The sequence below is a fragment of the Bos taurus genome, chromosome 1 (assembly GCF_002263795.3).
Source record: "Bos taurus isolate L1 Dominette 01449 registration number 42190680 breed Hereford chromosome 1, ARS-UCD2.0, whole genome shotgun sequence".
Classification (NCBI taxonomy): Eukaryota; Metazoa; Chordata; class Mammalia; order Artiodactyla; family Bovidae; genus Bos; species Bos taurus.
Genome location: NC_037328.1, coordinates 100,472,695 through 100,488,479, shown reverse-complemented (window position 1 = coordinate 100,488,479; position 15,785 = coordinate 100,472,695).

Below are 15,785 nucleotides of genomic sequence, written 5' to 3'. Positions count from 1 at the left end.
AGTTCCAATTGGTGGTAAATTGTTTGCAGAATAACTGGAATTCTGTTAAAGTCTGAGAAATATAGCTAATTTACAACCACTTCTTAGAGAATCAAAAGGCACGTTGGCATCTTAAGTGAAGGTGAAGTCGCTCACTCGTGTCCGACTCTTTGTGACCCCATGGACTGTAGCCTACCAGGCTCCTCTGTCCATGGGGTTTTCCAAGAAATAGTACTGGAGTGGATTGCCATTTCCTTCTCCAGGGGATCTTCCCAACCCAGGAATCAAACCCGGGTCTCCCACATTGTAGACAGACGCTTTACCATCTGAGCTACCAGGGAAGTCATCTTAAAGTCCCTGAGAATTACTACAGATAGATAATGTTCTAATTATTAAACTCAACAAATTTATTCCCTTATAATAATTTTTAATTTTTCTGTGGATCTAATATTCTAAGGTAAACATTTTATAAAATGATAGATTAGGGCCCTGATTAAGTCCATAACTAAGATTTGAACATAAAATATATCAGTTAATGTACACTGTCTTCCTCACCCTAAATATCAAACATAATAAAGATCCGATTTTATTGGGTTAGAAATTATGTGAGTAGAGTATACATCATAATATATCAATGCCAAGATTTCAGGAATGCACAGAATGCTTAGAAACTTTAGCTGGGTGGTGATGATGAGGACAAAAACAGAAATAAAATTGCAAAGTGAAATGAGTTGTTTGGACTCTATGCCCAAAAAAGAAGCTATTATAAAACTGGTGTCAGACATATGTGATGAGTCAGATGAAACAATCAGACTGAAGGCTGGAGGGGAATAGAGAAGTTTCCATTTATAGTGTGGTGGTTTTCTGTGAACTTCAGGGAGGAAAATAGCATCTACAAGTTAAAAGAGTGGTCCCTGCCATAACTCAGAATCCAAATGGCATCACTAGGGGTTCTTTAAGAGACCACAGACAAGGGCATTTTGTTTCTTTACCTACCTTTGAGAAGAAAGATGAGCAGCAGTGTTCTGGGGAAGAGGGAAAGCAATGGGAAGTAAGGACCCAGCGATGCATGGTGTGGCAATAAGAAGAGTGCAGGAACCATGGCTGAAATAAAGCACTGAGTTGAGCTGTGGTCTATGGAAGACGAGCCATGAGGTGAGAAACATGCTAGGATGAGCACTTTTAAAGTGGCCCATTGTCGAACTACTGGAACCACAGAGGAGCACCAAATGTGGGCCTGGAGGAGACCTGAGCTGTCAGGTGAGTGGTGGACTGAGAGATTCAAACCAGATGAGTCCCCTCACTTGAAATTCCCAGGAATGTCCTAAGTGAAAGAAATCATGAAAAGTCCATCAGAGGGGTATCGTCTATGCATGAGTGTGTAAAGGTGAGTGGATATCAAAAACCGTAAAATCCAGTTAGATATTTATGATTTACATTTATAATGTCAGGATAGAGAGGTCTAGAGACATTTGTTTTATAATGCAATATTGATTTCCAATTAAAAATTAAATTATTATCTATATTAAAAAATGCCAAATAGCCAAACATTGAATGTTTTCTCAACTTCTTTATATAGCTCTTCTGCCTCTTTCATTTAGGAGCATTGTCTTACGTTCCAAATTTTTAAATAAGCTTATTAATTAGTATATTCTTCTACACATAATTGTTACTTATCAAACGCTACTTGAGTCTCTACAGATATTTCCAGACTTTCTACAGAGTAAAATGTGCCAACTCTTAATACTACCAGGAGCTATTAATATTTACCCTTGCTTCTGACTTTGTGAATATGTTCTAGATGATTACAGTTCTAAAAGTAAGAGGTCTATCATTACCATTAGTTAGCTGTAAGCCATTTTGATCAAGATAGTTACATGTACAAGTGTATAATCAAATAATTAAATTTCCCCAAAATTAAATTTTAATCATGTGCTTTCAGCTAGCCTGAGGGCAAGATATGTATCAAGTCCAGGGTTATATGCTGAAGAATTTGTGATGGAAAGGATACATTCCTATATTCTTGGGGAAAATATTTTAACAAAAATGACAGTTGTATAATATAGTCACACCTAAAATTACATTCAACAGACCTGGAATAATTTAAAATATGTAAAAATACTCTTTTATTTGATCTAGGGTGTTTGTGTCATCTATTAAATGAACAACTTTAAATTATTTAATTAAATCACACTACTAACTACTTATAGTTATACAAAATAATAATAGTAATTTCTTTTTTTATGTGGCATTCTTGTGGAAATTTGTTTACATTTTGCAATATTTGATTAGGCAATAATGTCTCCTTGTAAATTATGAGTCTGTTTTAAATGAGAACATTATTTTAATTATAGAAACTCTTAAATGGAATATAAAAGCTAGCAATGTAATTTTATTTTAATGATCTCAATTTAAAGAAATACAGCTATCATCTTAATGCTGGTAAAAATGCACAAGCCTCTTACTGTGCCTCCCAACACAAAAACATCCAAACCTAGAATGCCTGCTTCTTTCCCTGTAGACAAAACAAATTACTGAAGCAATGGTAAGAGAAACCAAACCCAACAACCCTTATGGAGAATGAACAATCTGCAGTCTCATTTCATCAGCCTCTCAAATTTAGACTTGCACATGATCACAAGATTAAGCATCTACGTGTGGCTTCAGTGAGAGACCCAACCTCTCTCCCCACCACCGTAAGGTCCTAAGGTCCTATCCCTTATGTCACAATACCTAAAGTTACATAATTAGACATGTATTTCTTTGAGAAAACCAAAATCATCTCATTTACAAATGACAGAGTCTCCTAAAATATATACTGTGCTGTCACCAGCATTTTGATATTAATTACTCTGGTCTCTTAAACAAGTGCCTTGGAACAATATCAAGTTGCCTAGAACCCAGACAGAAAGGTAGAAATTTGAGAAGATATGCATCAGATAAGGTTTTTAAATTGCATGTGACAAAAATAAAAACAGAAAGTAGCCTAAGAAAAAAAATAACTTATAAAGGCCATGGAGTGTCTCTAGACCATTAGGACAACAGTATAACTAAGCCTTGAGTGGGGAAAAAGGAATTCAGCAAAAATACTTGTTTGCCACCTTCCACCTCTGCTATTCTCTAACATTCCCTTTATTATTTTTTCTTGGAAGACTCATCATGCAGTTCACATGGCAGAAAGGTTGAGAGCAGAAAGCACCAAGTTAAACGTCTTATACAAACAGCTTATACAACATCAGCCTCCAGAATGACTACACCACCCTGCCTGTTTCAAGATCCAACGTTGTTAGGGGAGAATTATGCTCTCCTCTTAAATGTGGTTATTGTTCAGTAGCCCAGTCGTGTCTGACTCTTGGTGATCCCATGAACTGCAGCATGCCTGGCCTCCCTGTCCCTCACCATCTCCTGAAGTCTGCCCAAGTTCAGGTCCATTGCATGTGGAGTCCCTCCAACTTTAATCAGCTAGTTGTACATATACTTAATTCTAGTGCAAAATCAGTCCTTTTTCCAGTAGTGATAATTACAGAATCCTAGAAAATTAAAGCTAGAAGATTTATGTAAGATCCTTTAATCCAATCTCAGCACTAAAAAGAAATGTTATCAAGCCATGAAAAGATGGAGTGATCTTAATTCATTCTACTAAGTGAAAAAAAAGCTGATCTGAAAGGCTGTATATTGTATAATTCCAATTATATGAAATTCTAGAAAAAGCAAAACTTTGGAGACAACAAAGAGATCAGTGGTTGTCGGTGGTTTGAAGAGAGGAATGGTAGCAGGTAGAGCACAGAGGTTTTTTGTGTTTTTTTTTTTTTTTTTTTAGGACAATGAAAACACCCTCTGCGTTTCTATAATGATGGATAACATGTCTGAATGATAAAATATCTAAAACCATAGAATGTCCAATGCTAAAAGTGAATTATAATATAAGCTATAAGCTATAGGTAATCAAGAAGTGTCAATGTAGATTCATTAGTTGTACCAAGTATATTCCCTGGTGGGGGATGTTGATAATGGAGGAAGCTATGCAATATGTAAGTGCAGAGAGTATATATGAACTCAATACCTTCCACTCAAACTTTCTGTGAACTTAAAACTGATGTAAAAATTTCAGTAAAGCTAAAATTGATATAAAATATAAAAATCTTAAAATACGAAATAAATAAAATATATTTTGAAAAGGGAAAATGTAGTAACATTTCCACCAAAAATTATCAGACTATATTTTTCCACATACATACTCAGCAACACTGAATACAATCATTATTTCTACTTTGTGCCAAGTAAACATGTAGTTTTATTTATTTGAATTTGTGTTTATTCAAATACAAGGTAAATGGAAAATTTCTTGTTCCTGGATCTGTGGTCACCAAGATCAACCTCAGGTTCAATGACTCCCGCTAAGGACTCCCAGACCTCAGGAAAGTTGTTATACTCATGGTTATGGTTTACCACAGAAAAAGCACATAGATTAGAACCAGCTAATGTAAAAGATGTACGGGAGAGTCCAGGAGAAAGTAGGCACAATCTCCGATTGTCCTCTCGTAGTAGAGTTGTATAGACAGCTCTCAACTCTTCCAGAAATTAAATGTAACAATAACTAAAAATTACTACCAGCCAGGGGAGCTCATCCTGGCATTGATCTTTAGCTTTTTTTTTTTTCCCCCTGGGAGGAGCGTGGCCATGTAGGCATGGAGGACTCACTTTTCTGACTTTAGTTACTCTTTCTTCAGCCTCTCGCAAGGCCAAACTGGTCAAGCATGATACCAGGATCCCCTCAGAAATAACATTTTTATCATAAATTATCTGAAAGGGCCTAAGGCCCCAGGATTACAAATACATTCTTAACAAGCAAGGTATTCCAAAGGTTTAGAGATTATCTCCAAGGTACTAAGTGCCAGGGTTTGAACATCCCTCCCAATTTACTGAGTGAACTCTTTACTGCCCAAGCCACCCCTTGGGTCTTTGACCTCCACAGATAGCAAACTTTCATGTAATTCAATCTTAATATTGAAATATTTACATAGAATCAATTTAGATCTTTCACAATCTATTTTGTGCAAATTGTCAGCATTAACCAGCAAATTAACACTAAATGTGTTAAATAAATGTAAATGTGTAAAATAAAATATTGAATGACTTAAAACTAGTAAAAGTTATGTTTGGGAGAAAATTGAACCTAAAATCTCTAGTCATAAAACCTATATTCTTTCACCTGCCTAAAAGTTGCCTGTATTAATGAGCTTCGGACAATTTCGTCCTTGAAAAATGGCTGCCCAGCCATGACTTCAGAGCTTTGATTTCCCAACACAGTCCAGTTCAGTTCAGTTTAGTCGCTCAGTCGTGTCCGAATCTTCGCGACCCCATGAATTGCAGCACGCCAGGCCTCCCTGTCCATCACCAACTCCCAGGGTTCACTCAGACTCACGTCCATCAAGTCAGTGATGCCATCCAGCCATCTCATCCTCTGTCGTCCCCTTCTCCTCCTGCCCCCAATCCCTCCCAGCATCAGAGTCTTTTCCAATGAGTCAACTCTTCCCATGAGGTGGCCAAAGTACTGGAATTTCAGCTTCAGCATCATTCCCTTCAAAGAAATCCCAGGGCTGATCTCCTTTAGAGTGGACTGGTTGGATCTCCTTGCAGTCCAAGGGACTCTCAAGAGTCTTCTCCAACACCACAGTTCAAAAGCATCAATTCTTCGGCCCTCAGCCTTCTTCACAGTCCAACTCTCACATCCATACATGACCACTGGAAAAACCACAGCCTTGACTAGACGGACCTTTGTTGGCAAAGTAATGTCTCTGCTTTTCAGTATGCTATCTAGGTTGGTCATAACTTTCCTTCCAAGGAGTAGTATGCCAAATGAACAGTCAAGGCAGTTATGGGCACCAGCAGGTGAGTGGTTGGAAGCTTGTGCAAAGTCAGATCTGACAGTGATCTTGCCTTTCCCAGAATGCACCTAGGTTATTGTAAACCATGAGGAAATACCAATGCCCAAACCCATTCAGGTCACTTAGGAGCCAGAGAACCAGGTCAGAAACACTCTCTTCAGGGGATATCAGGCCCTGCAGGTCCAGACTGTTCTCCCTGAAGGGTACCCCACCAAAGAGAAAAGATGAGAATGAGTTCTAGCCTATACCTTATTTGTTAATCTTGTGGTGGCATATGAAGTACTATGTGGAAAAAGGGCCATCTTTTTTTTCTAATCCTCATAAGGGCACCATTTAAACTAGTGGAGAAGGGCATCCTCTTAGTCTCTTCAAGTTGGCCAGATGAGATGAAGCCAATCACCGTGTTCTTCTTAAAAATTCTTGTCAAAATTTTTTTAAATTTTAGTTTATTTAACTTTACAATATTGTATTGGTTTTGCCATGTATCAAAATGAATCTACCACAGGTATACGTGTGTTCCCCATCCTGAACCCTCCTCCCTCCTCCCTCCCCATACCATCCCTCTGGGTCGTCCCAGGGCACCAGCCCCAAGCATCCAGTATCGTACATCGAACCTGGACTGGCACTTGTCAAAATTTTTGACAAAAATTCTTTGTCAAAATTCTTGTCACATGACAGAGTAAAGCTCAACTTTGCTTGGATGTTAAAAGTAAACTAATATTAAAATTGTGCTAAAGTTAATAACACAATTAACTTCCTTGGAGAAGGAAATGGCAACCCACTCCAGCATTCTTGCCTGGAGAATCCCATGGATGGAGGAGCCTGGTAGGCTACAGTCCATGGGGTCACAAAGAGTTGGACACGACTGAGCGACTTCACTTCACTTCACTAAAGTTAATAGCAAAATCCTAAGACTTTGCCCCAATCAAATTTTCCATTGTGTGCAAAAAGAATTCTTAGTTTATGCTAACATTCTAATGCCCATAGGTACATTAATAAAGAGTGAAGAAAGTCAGGATTTTTCATAAAGTGTCACACAATGTCAGATTAGCAAAACAATGTTACCTGGGGCTTCTCTGGTGGCTGAGATGGTAAAGAATCCATCTGCAATGCAAGAGACCCAGGTTTGATCCCTGGGTTGAGAAGATCACTGGGAGAAGGGAATGGCTACCCACTCAGTATTCTTGCCTGGGAAATCCCATGGACAGTGGAGCCAGGTGGACTATGATCCATGGGGTTACAAATGTTACTTTAAAGAAATCACCTTTTGTAGCAAAATGTCTGAAATCTAATCTATTATACATGAATTTCTTGGTGGGTTCCTGTCAATGTGGGTTGAAGTAATATATTCAAATAAAGCAGCATCTTTATGTGTTCCTTTTGCTGTTTTTCAAAGTGGTAATTATACTGGCATTAGAGACTGATTTTCACAAATATGCTACAAATTCATAGTCATGCACCTGCACCATAGTCTGTCTATGCACCATAATTTTATTTTTCCCTTTAATGGTTTATCTCCACCAGAACCATGTTTTGCATTTCATTTTGTTTTCTTCCAGGAAAATCCAACTGTTTTAAAACCCTTATGCTTCCAGGAATATTTTCCAAGTCAAATTATTTTAATTTTAATTGATTTTGTAATATACAATTTATAGTAGATAATATAAAGCTTTTTTGCATTATCTTATGTTTTGAATATCTACTGCATCACAGATTTTGTTAATCTTTAAAATCAAATTTGCCCATGTTTTCACTGAATAATAATCAAAAGAAAAAAGTTGCATAATTCTCTGGCATAATTCTAGTAACTTGTAACCTACTTAAAATATTTAAAGTAATTTACAAGTTAGATACAATGCCAAATAGAGTGATACAAATATAATGATACAGAATAAAATAATAGTAATAATATGCCAAGGACTGTACTTAGTGTTTTCCATTTCTTTTCTCCTTTAATTCTCACAACTCTATTATATATCAAACATTAGTCTCCCCATTTTATGAAATGAAAACTAGGGCTCAAGAAGTGTAAGTGATGCACTCAGACTTATATGACCAGAGTATTCCACAAACAAGCCCCACATATAGGTGCCTTTAGTTCTAACCCTTGCTTCCTAAAACACAGCATTATGCTGCCTCCGAAATCAACTATTAATAAAAGGGTGTTTCTAGTCTCTTTACATCAATGAAGTATTTGTACTTCCTTGAGTATCATTTGAAGTTTTAAAATGCATCTATGTTCCTGACTAACTTCACATGAAATTTATCATTTCTCAAACAATAGTCTGCAAGCAATCCAAACCAGAGTGATCTGAGTGTGGTATTTAAAGTGCAGGTATGGGGCTCTCCTCCAGAGGTACTACATCTCTTTCTCATTTCTTTTTTTTAATATAAATGTATTTATTTTAATTGGAGGTTAATTACTTTACAATATTCTATTAGTTTTACCATACATCAACATGCATCCGCCACAGGTGTGGGGTGAGGAAGAGGAGTGGAGGAGACATGTCCCTCTAAAATCGTCTCTCCAGATGACTCTTCCGGGTGTCAAAGTTTGAGACACACTGTCTATAAATGATACCTTAACAGAGAGCCTCAGAGGGATGCCATTACCATGTGTCTTTTACACAAAATTCAGCAAGTCCTCTGTACTGTAATTACACTTCTAGTTTTGTCAGGCTCTATTCCAATTCCATATCATTAGAAGTTATCATGTTAACATGTTGGCTTTGACTTTTACCATGATATGTCTACCTATTTCTCGCTGTTATAAAAACTGTCTGTTCTTTATTTTTTCCTTTACATTGTCCCTTCTTTCCTTCTTCTTCTTTTCTCTTTTTCAAGGTTTGTGGACAAATAGTTCAGCTGAAATTCCTCACCCCAATATATTTATGCTAAACTCCAAAAATGTTCACATTTATTATTTTTTTTCTTTTACTCAGAAACGAATGCAAGTCACAGTTTTTTTCTTTACAACTGACTTCACCTAAAATTGATTTTATATACAAAGCCATAGGAATCATTATTGTTGTGATTATCTGTCCTACTTAAGTAAACACTAAGTCATTCTAGCACTAACATAACAATATTTCATTACTATTTCCATTAACATAATTATTAATACCTAAATATCACAAGGTAAAGTTAGAGAATATTTTAACTACTAAGTTTTAAACACACACACATTTTCATACACACACACACACACATACACACACACACACATACACACACACACACACACATGTGTTGTGCTTAGTTGCTCAGTTATGTCTGACTTTTTGCGACCCCATGGACTTTAGCCCACCAGACTCCTATGTATATGGGGATTCTCCAGGCAAGAATACTGGAGTGAGTTGCCAAGACCCCTCTCCAGAGACCCTTCCCTACCCAGGGATGGAAGCCAGGTCTTCTGCATCGCAGGCAGATTCTTTACAATCTGAGCCACCGGGGAAGCCCCAAAACACTGGCGTGGATAGCCTATCCCTCCTCCAGGAGAACTTCACAACCCAGGAATCGAACCTGGGTCTCCTGAATTGCAGGAGGATTCTTTATCAGCTGAGCTAACAGGGGAGCCCCCCTCCACACACACATGCACATACACAAAACTGAAATTCCCAATATTTATAGAACCCAGATGAGATTTCTGTTGCATGCCTGGGTATGCAAAAAAAAAAAAAAAAAAAATCACCAAGCACCTAGCCTCAGCACTTTTCCTCCAAGAGAACAAACCTCACCTCCCACCTGCTATTTTAATCCCTATGGGGGAGCACAATCTAATCAGTCTGAGACAGCTTTAGTCAAGTTATCTGAGCTAAGGGCATAACATTAAATCATAACTCAGCAAAGGCCTATATGTGGGGGGCAGAGATAACACAGTTCATTTACTTTGCTTTGTAATCATCTAACTTAATATAATGATACAATTTGAATCTAGGAAAGTATAATGTAGTGTGTCTTTTCTCTAGTCTCTCAAATATCAGCCTCTTCAAGTAATCCATTGATAAATGTAGGTCACCTCAAACTCTGATTTAAATTGTTCAAGTCTCTAAAGTACAGCATTTATATCTTTTGAAACAGCATGCATAGATATTAAATAATAGTGTAGATTCATGGATATATGAAGATAACTCAGTAGTCATTCTGTCTGAGAGTAAATATGCTCAGAAAATGATATATTAAGATCAATTAAACTTGGCGAGGTTAATGACATTTTAATTATAGAATTACAAACTGACAAATTCCAAAAGGTAAATTTGTTAGTAACTATATCTGAATCTTCACACTTGGTTTCTTTCCTTGCTACATTCCCTTATATTTACTCCATCCTGTGACCAAGAATATTCTCAGCACTCAAGAAAATACTCCCATTTGTCACTTTGGACTTTTGATTTTGTAATTATATGTCACTAATACATGGTTGACTTTCTGCCTGGAGGAATCTCCCCACCTCCCCAGAAAGAAACAACCTGAATAGCAAAGGATTTCAGAATTAGAAATCAGTACACTGGAGAGTGCAAAGCCTCTATTTTCTGGACAATACAGATTCCACATCAGCTATATCTGGGATTCAGGAACATGATTGCTTGAACTTGTCCCTCCTTCCTGAAATTGTCCTTCCTTTAGCATGGGTACATCCTCAGTGCTGTAACAGCTGCCCATGTCTTAAACCTGGGATGCCACCTCAACTGTTATCTAACAGCATTTACCTCTCCTGTACTATCCTCTGTTGGTTTCCTCTTCAGTATCTTTGTCTGGTCCCTTTAAATGCGGTTGTTCTGAAACAGGTCTTGTAACTACATTTTTGTTTACTGTGTCTGGTCAATTTTACAAAGCTAAAGCTCATATCAATCAGCAAAAAAACTGTAGACTAAGTGAAGTTAATGTAGAATACTCCAATATATGAAAGCCTGTGATTCCTGTAGATTACTATAAAACCAGCAGATTTGAACCAAACACCACACACACACACACACACACACACACACACACACAACTAATTAAAAAAAAAAAGCAAATTGGAGATACCTGTTTTTGTAGTAATGGATATTAGAGAGAACTGATAGACAAGCTATTAACATCCCTCCATAACTTAAATAATGGGAAGTGAGATATTGGTAAAGAAAGCCTAAAGATCTAGGTCATATGTGTCAGTTATTTGCTTGTTATAAGTTCCATCATACTCACGGAAATCAGTTTAATTTTAAGTGAAAGTTTTATTAAAAAATTCTTTTTGACTAGGCACTAGTATATTAAGAAAATTTTCACACAAAAAAATAGAAAGAATCTTCATTAGTCCATTGTATTTTGCTTCTATTTTTGTATGATTCACACATAACCCTTAGTTTTATAAGTGCAAAAGTAGATTTCAGCTTTTCAATTGATAATTGGAAATAATCCTCCAGAAAATATCTTCTGCCCTAAAATTTATCTTGAAATAAGCTAGACACCAACTCAATGCATGGTATAAAAACGTATTCACAAAACTGCTTGGTCTTGGTTTCTAAATAGCTAGGATCAAGTTTTTCCCCTCCGACTGGTAAACTATGTATTCTCGAGTTGAATATTAATAAATTCATAATAATAAATATAAAAAAATAAATAAATAAATAAGCTGTACAGCAGTTTCTATATCTTTGCCTGTGAAAAAGGAATGATGGTCATTTGTTCTAATTTTATTGGAAGGCATAATATTGGTTCAAAATCAGAAACTCAGTAAATGGCTTTAGAACTGAATGGATATAAAATCCATCAAGGCATCCCTACAAATCCTCAGCTTGATTTTAAATGAAATATTATGAGTGACTTTTTAAAATTTAAATAACAATGCCTTATTATTCTTCATCTTGAGTAAGCTCCAAGAGGGATATGAGAACCACTGCTGATGCTATTTGACAAAAAATTACATTATGGGTTATTCTGTGGTTATGGTGCAGTGGTTTTTAATTTACAGAAATAGTGTAAATTAAATAATAATGTCTTTTGTTTCTTTAAAGAATTCCAATGGGATTGCACAGATCTGAATATAAGGATGTTATCTCAGTTGTCATGATTATTGTGAAGAATTTAATGATTATTTGTTTTTTGCCTCCTCAAATTAGAGAAACTACAAATATAGTGCTCAGGAGTACAGATGCTTAAGACAGATGGCCATGTTCAAACCCTGGCCCTGCTGTATATTTGCTGAGGGACAATATGTCATTCCTTAACATCTCTATTTCTCCATGTATTATCTGTAACATGGTTAATGGGGCATTACTGGTGGCTCAGTGGTAAAGACTCTGTGCTTGCCAATGCAGGGGATGCAGGTTTGATCCCTGGGTCAGGAAGATGCCCTGGAGAAGGAAATGGCAACCCACTTTAGTATTCTTGCCTGGGAAATCCCATGGACAGAGGAGCCTGGCGGGCTACAGTCCATAGGGTCATAATGAAGTCAGACAGGACTTGACAACAACGATAGCAATGTCAATAATAATAGTACATTCCTTGAAAGACTGATGGTATGATTCCATTTTACTGATAGTTATAAAGTGCTCAAAAAATGTCTGTCATATCACCAAGTAGTCTGTAAATTTAGTGGCATTGTTATTGCATTTTATAATCAGTGTTTGTTTCAGTTAACCATTTAAAAAAACATCTTTCACACTTTAACTCTTACACATTTTATCTTCAACTTGGGATAATTTCCCTTAAAATGTTTACATCTTTAAGTGAATACTTTAGGGGTAAATGCTCTCCATTTGCTAAAATTGTCATTTCACCATTCCTTCTTATATGTCATGCTTCTTCATATACAATTATAGTTTCTATGATCTGAAAACATGAATGATAATATTGTAAGGTGTTGGAGCTTCAATTTTTACTGTTAAAAATTTATTGTTAGTGTAATTGCTCTTCCTTTGAGATCTTCCCTCTCTCTATCCTATATACACATACATTTTTTTCTTCCTTTAGTGCTTTTTGTTTGGTTTATCTCGCATGTTGAGGGTTCAGTACCATCTATCTAGGTGTGAATTACTTTTCCTTGGGATCTGTTGAGTTCCCAAGGTCTAAGATTGATGACTTTCTCCAATTCTGAAAAATTGACAGCCATTATTTCTTAAAGTCCTAAATCCTTCTCTTTTCATTGTCTCCTCCTAGAAAGTTTATAGATCTCTCCTAACTTATTTTTCATATTTTCCCCTTTTTTCCTAGTCCTGTGCCTTTTTAAAATAATTTTAATTATTTAATAGTTCTTTAATATTCTTTAATCATTTGAATATTCTTATATATTTAGACATAGATATATAGATATTCCAGATAACTATGTTTCTGTTTCACTATATATAATCTTCTACTTAATCTATTTTAGTTTTAAATTTTAATTAGCTTATTTTATTCTTATTCAATTATTTCTTAAATCTATTTAATCATCACTTATGGTCTTTTGTTTCTTCATTACATTTCAAACTGCCCTTTCTATTTTTTAAAGCTTAATGTCTTGTTATACCCTTAAACTAGTTTATATCCTGTGCATAATAATTCCAAAATGTTAATTCCAATTTCTGTTGTTTCTTTGGGCTTTCTTTCTGTTTCCTTTGATATAATTTGTTTTTGACTATTTCCTTGGAGTTTTAACTATGGAAATTATAGGAGATCTCTATTCAAGATTCATTCCTCAAAAAAAGATTTTCATTTGCTTTTGTGGATCACCTAGAGGTATTTCAACCCTCCTTATTCACAAATATAAACAGAATTCACTTTAAAATGTTTTTCTCAATAGTGTTTTTTAGACCTGATAAGGCAGTATGAGTTCAAAGCCAAAATTTCTAGTTGGGTTGGTTTGTGGTTTTAAATTACCATGAGTGATATAAAGCACAGTGCCTTCTGCCTTATATCAAATATATATATATATAAGTGATGAGGACCACAGCCTTTTGCAGGGATCTTATGTTATCCTTTGCAACTGTTGGGTCCTAGGCTGTATCTTCTGTTCCCCATGTAGCCATCAACATGGATCTCAGGAACAGAAGTGGATTTCCAAGTACAGAAATATGAACTTGACCTCAGGAAATGAAAGAAGACTTCAGGACAGAGACAGGTTTCAAGGCCCATTTTATTTATTTTCTTTCACTTAGCTACTCTCCCACTCGTTGAGTCTCTGCAGATACCTCACTACCATACTAGTTCAGCAAAGCCTTTTCATTTTTTATTCAATATTTATTTCTTTTAACTAGCAGGACCATTCAACATATTGAAAAAAGATATCAACAAACATTTCTTCATAAGAAAAATGTGACTTGAAACTTTTCTTCGTTCTCAGGATTTTGAGCTGAAAATTTTTTCTGTCACACTTCAGAATGTAGTCTTGAAGACTAAAAGTATTTAATTCTGGAGTAGCCATTTAAACTGGGATAGCCAAATGGGGCTCTGAAGAATTAAGAATGGGCAAAAACATTTAGCTCTTTATTTTAGTGGAGGCATGTATAGGCTATTCTGCCAGTTATTTTTGTCCATATTTCTACCTCCTAGTGCCCATAAAGTAAAAACTATAAAACTAAACTACAAAATTTAAATGCAATTGAAAAAATTTGTTAAGATGCAATGGATTCAATTGAGATTACCATGGATTGAGGTAAAAGGCTAGTGGATATAAGGATAAATTAAAACAAATAAAATATACTTTGGTATTAAAAAGGGATTTGGGGCCAGATTGTGCCCTATTCATAGCTCAGAATTTAACCTGCTTCCACTTGATTCCATCTGATGAGAGGATATACCTGGGCTGCTGTAAATTGTTAAAAAGTATTTTTGATTCACCTGATAAGGTAGATCTGGGGAGCGAGGTATGAGGTGGTTAGACTAAGCCTATGTGAGATTTATTATCTCACACTATGCTCCACAGTGTAAAAGGACACCCTGAGAAAAACACTCAAGTTTTATTTTCTTCACCAGTCTGATGCCTATTATCCTTCAAATAGGGGCCTACCTGCAAAGCAGGTGACATGGGTTCAATCCTTGGGTCAAGAAGACCCATTGGAGAAGACAATGAGAACCCACTCTAGTACTCTTGCCTAGAAAATTCCATGAGCAGAGGAGCCTGGTGGGCTACAGTCCATGAGGTCACCAAGAATTGGACATAACTGAGCAACTAAAGAACAACAACATCTTGCATAAACAATCAAAACTCACCTTATTCAACTAACATTTATTTGTTCTATTTTTAACCCCAGAGCCTTTATACAAAAATAAAGCATTATTAATTTTTAATCATGCCTTCTCAGTCTCTACATATCTATGTCTCTCAGCTAGTTTTATTTTTAACTTTTTTTTAAGTTCAGTTCAGTCTCTCAGTCATGTCCAATTCTTTGTGACCCCATGGACTGCAACATGCCAGGCTTCCCTGTCCATCACCAACTCCCAGAACCTACTCAAACTCATGTCCATTGAGTCAGTGATGCCATCCAACCATCTCATCCTCGGTCATCCCATTCTCCTCCCACCTTCAATCTTTCCCAGCATCAGGGTCTTTTCCAATGAGTCAGTTCTTCCTATCAGGTGGCCAAAATATTGGAGTTTCAGCTTCAACATCAGTCCTTCCAGTGAATATTCAGGACTGATTTCCTTTAGGATGGACTGGTTGGATCTCCTTGCAGTCCAAGGGACTCTCAAGAGTCTTCTCCAACACCACAGTTCAAAAGCATCAATTCTTCAGCACTCAGCTTTCTTTATACTCCAACTCTCACATCCATACATGACTACTGGAAAAACCGTATCTTTGACTAGACAGACTTTTGTTGGCAAAGTAATGGATCTCCTTTTCAATATGCTGTCTAGGTTGGTCATAACTTTTCTCCCAAGGAGTAAGCGTCTTTTAATTTCATGGCTGCAGTCACCATCTGTAGTGATTTTGGAGCCCAAGAAAATAAAGTGTCAATG